This window comes from Acinonyx jubatus, chromosome B1 (assembly GCF_027475565.1).
Source record: "Acinonyx jubatus isolate Ajub_Pintada_27869175 chromosome B1, VMU_Ajub_asm_v1.0, whole genome shotgun sequence".
NCBI classification, from domain to species: domain Eukaryota; kingdom Metazoa; phylum Chordata; class Mammalia; order Carnivora; family Felidae; genus Acinonyx; species Acinonyx jubatus.
Genome location: NC_069382.1, coordinates 88983242 through 88988216, shown reverse-complemented (window position 1 = coordinate 88988216; position 4975 = coordinate 88983242).

The following is a 4975-nucleotide window of genomic DNA, read 5'->3' as shown; positions in this document are numbered from 1 at the left end:
AGTATAATATCTTTTAGCATCTAATCATACAATTATATTTCCCAAAGATGAGGATAGGGAGAATGTAGACACAAGTGAATTGGAAGAGATAACAAATAAGAGATTTTTAAATTGATGAAACACATTAAGTCATTATTTCAAGAATCACTATAAAAAATGATCACTATAAAATTTAACAGCATTAAATTATTAGCAAATGAACGAACACACATATAATAACAATTCATAGCATACTAACCTTTTAAACACCCCCAAAAGATAGGATATATTAAAAGCAGCCAGAAGAAAAATAGGTATTTTATATTTAAAGGAATAAAAATAAGAATTCTAGCTAATTTCTCAATATAAAAATGGGAGCTAGCATAAAATGGTATATTCTATTGAGAATGCTTTAAGAAAATATCTGCTAATCTAGAATCAACATCGAGTCAAATTATATGTCAATAATGAAGACATTTCCGGACAAAGTAAAACAGTAAGAAGTTATTCAATAGTGATTGAAGACTCTTCTGCAGGCAAAAGAATTATTGCATTTAGGTTTATGATGCAGGAGGAAATGATCAGTAAATATAAAATTAAGACAATAGTAAATATGGTGGCATATCTAATTGATTACTGACGATAAACAAAAATGATATTTTGAGACCCTAAATTATATATCAATGAATACATAAAACATTTATTAAGAAAAAATAAATAAATATTAAGTTTTCTAATTAACCCATGCATTGCCCAGGAAATGAAGAAGTACCATTTTGTATAATATTTTAATAAATGAAGGAAGTCTGTTGAAATGTCTAGGGTAAACACTTATATAATAGTAAAGTGATGCCTAATTAATAAGTTAATAGCAAGGAACATAAAATAATTTTTTAAATGATGAATCCAGGGCACCTGGTTGGCTCAATTGGTTAAGTGTCCTACTCTTAGTTTTGGTTCAGGTCACGATCTCATGGTTTGAGAGTTTAAGCCCCACATCGGGCTCCATGCTGATTGCGTGGAGCCTGGTTGAGATTCTGTCTCCCTCTCTCTCTGCCCCTTCCCTGCTTGCTCTCTACCTCTCTTTCCGAAAAAAACAAATAAATAAACATCAAAAAATAACATAACATAACATAACATAACATAACATAACATAACATAACATAACATAACATAAAAAATAAAGAATCCAAATCTAGTGCAATTCTATTCAACATTCTCACAGAGGGTTTTCTGGAGATGGGCAAATTAATTCCATATTTGCAATGGAAACAAAAGGCAAAGACTAAAGTCGGGACTAGGGTGCCTGGGTGGCTCAGTTATTTGAGCCTCCGACTTCAGCTCGGATCATGATCTCCCGGTTCATGAGTTCAAGCCTTGTTTTGGGCTCTGTGCTAACAGCTGGGATTCTGTGCCTACCTCTCTCCCTCCCTCCTCCACTCACACTCTGTCTCTGTGTCTCAAAAATGAATTAACGTTAAAAAAATATATAAAGTTAGCCAGGATAATACTGAAGGAGTAAAGCACATACGTTCGAAGTCTTACTGTAATGTATAAAGTTCTCCAAGGTAACAGCTGGCTACCAATATTATTATGTTTTAAGATTTTTAGTGGAATTTATGAATAATATCCTTCTTATTGATTTTATTACTATAAATATTGGACTTATTCCAATGTATGTTGAAACATTTTTAGATGGAAACTTACGGAACATTTAAGTCACACTGAGGCAAGCAACAGAGATTGTTTTTGATCACTCTGAAGTCCCATGCTGACCTATGCAATCGAAGAGATTCTTTCCATCTTTGTGCTCCATCATGAGTAGTGCTGCATTTATCACACCTACCAATGATGATATTTTAAACTTTTCAAATACTATTTGTCTGTTTTTAGTGGAGAGCTTATTGTTTTCTAAGAAACATGAAATGCTTAAACTATTTAATTCATTCCATTTCATAAATATGATAAAATTTATATTTGCATCCCCAACCAATGAGTAATTATTCTGCATTTTTAATTATTTGAAAAATAGTTTTTTCTGGTAACAAAGTTGAAATAAATGTTCTGTACATATGCAAAAACTCAGGAGATACATCTATATACACACCCTTGCTTATATTTATATATATATATATATATATATATATATATATATATAGTACACATGTTTACATATAGAGTATATAACTCTGCTATATATATCCAAATTGTTCATTAAAAGTGATTGTAGGGGCCCCTAGGTGGCTCACTCAGTTGAACTTCCAACTCTTGATTTCGGCTCAGGTCATGATCCTAGAGTCGTAGGATTGAGTCATGCATCTGGCTCCATGCTAAGCATGGAGTCCACTTAAGATTTTCTCTCTCTCTCTCTCTCTCTCTCTCTCTCTGCTTCTCCTCCCTGCCTCTCTCTCTCTCTCTCTCTCTCTCTCTCTCTCTCTCTCAAATTAAAACAAGAAAACCCTTGCCAATGAGCATTCCCATATCTTTGTCAGCACTTGATGATGTTCTCAGATTTTTAAATTACTGCCTTTTTAATGGGTTGGAGCTGCCAAATTTTGGTTGTTTTGTGTTCTATTTCTCTGATGATTCCTACTGAGGTTAATTTGATTTTGTATGGGTATATTGACAGATAAGATTTGCTTTTCATTGACTTTCCTCTTCGTTTTTATTGTCAACTATTATGGGGGCGGGTTCTAACAGAAAACTGATGTATACTCAAATGAGATAACTGAGGAGTTTAAGAAAAGACCACCTTACACAGACATGGGCAGTGTTCAGGCAAATCAACAAGAAGTGTTGAAGCACCCTGGTGCTAAAAACATCAAGGGAGTTGTTGATACTAGCGTATCTGATAGAGAAAGTGATTTCTAGAACATGCATGGAAACAGGAGTTATAGGAGATGTCTGCCTTACAGATGATGTGCTGTTGATAGAGTGATGCACTTAACACAATGTGTCCAAGAAGGCAGGTAGTCAGAAACATAACTTCCTCGTCCTCCTCTTCCCATACCTTCCCATCTCCTGTTGATCGATGGATCCCATCGACCAAACCCAAATGTGAAGCTAGAAGTAAGGCATCACCTTGATAAAATATACAAAATTTAGTGTCCTGGGAAATGGAAAATGGTAGAGAGATGAGGAATAATTGGAAAGAAGCAAATGGTGAATACCATAGTATCCCTTATATTTGTTTGTTGTTGTTGTTGTTTATTTGGTTGGTTTTCAATTTTTTTTAATTAAAAAAATTAAATTGAGTATAATGTTTCTTTGGGTGATATGTTTCAAATGTGTCTTCTCATTTCAAATTTGTACATCCTTTTGAATGCAGTTAAATTATTAATTGCAAAAATTTAAACTTTATGGATGCAGAAAATTTTGCATTAACTGCTGCATTCTAAGCATCTGGAAGAATTTCTGTAACAGGGCAATTGTTTAATATTTGTTGAATGAATGAATAAATGAATATTTTTCTTTAGGCTTTTTTCTGTTTCTGTATTGTTTTTAATCTTTTCATATAGTGAGATACAGTGAGAATATCAATGAGGTAATTCTTCTATATTTTTATTTAATAATTTAAATTTTTATTTTTCTCATTTATATATTAATCCACTTGGAATTTTATACTATATGATATGAAGTAGGGATTCAATTGTGTATATAGGTATTTATGTGCTATATATGTATGTTTATATATGTATATTTGTATGTGATAGATATTTCATACTGAATTTACTAATATGTAATGTCTCTTACATCACATGTCATATGTGGCTATAGCAAATAACTATATGTATTTATTTCTCTATATCTAACCCAATCTCTGTCTCACTGGTTAGCAGTTTATACTTTTGTCAAAATTATATTCTCAGTTTTAATGTGATTCTCGTTGGTTAGACATATTGTATTTTTACAATTAATTTGGTCCTCTATATGAATTTTGGAGTGATTTTATCAAGTTCTATAAAATATCTCATTAATGTATTGATAGATTGGCACTGGATTTATAAGTTAACTACAAAAAAGGACATCTTTATAATTTTGATTCTTCCTAGACATACTTTTTGTTCTTTAATAATAGTCTGTAATTTTCAATATTAAGGTCTTCTACAACTTTGGTTGACTTTATTCTTTAGTATCTACAAAAAATTTTTTAAAAGACATTATACTTAATATTGAAATTCACTAGCATCCCTACTAATATTAGGAACAATGTAAGTATGAATTGTTATTCCGACTATTCAATTTTGTACTGGATGTCTTCATCACTAAGTAAGGCAGAAGCCAGATATTAGATTCCATATGAAATTGAAAGAACATTAAAAAATTGTGCTTACTTCTATATCATGTAATTGTTTTGATAATGTAGTTATTTATATAGAAACTTCAACATAATCTATGAATGACCAGATAATAAAACAATTTAATAAGAATGTTGTATAAAAATATTAACAGTGTTCTTTACAGCAGAGATTACCAAGTAAGAAAAAAAAAAAAGAATATGGTACAAAAAATCCTACTCACAAGGGTCTCTTTTTTCTCTTCTAAAATATGATATAATGTGTTTAAGGATGTGTAGAATTTTATTGATTTTCTCCTGTGTTAAGAATTTTTATTCTGCATATAGCATGTATTTTTAAGCCCTGAAAATATCTGATATTTATTTCTATTTCAATATTTCATATTTTCATTCGGAATGTCTTTTGCTTTTATGCCATCACCAAATGTTATCCTAATGCTTATTATCCTTACTCTTGTTATTTTATGTTGTTGTCATTTCTTCCTGAATTCTTGCAGATAGTTTTCAGTTTTCCACCATTATATTAATTCCACTTTCCACTGTCAGAATTTTGTTCTTTTTGTTTCCAAGGTAGCTTTCATTCCTGTTACTATCTTTTTGGGGGGAAGACTTTGCAGTTATACTTATCCTACTCTTTGTTCCATTGCATAAATACTATTTGGTCACTTCAAATGTGGCCAGTAGCAAAGACTTAATTCA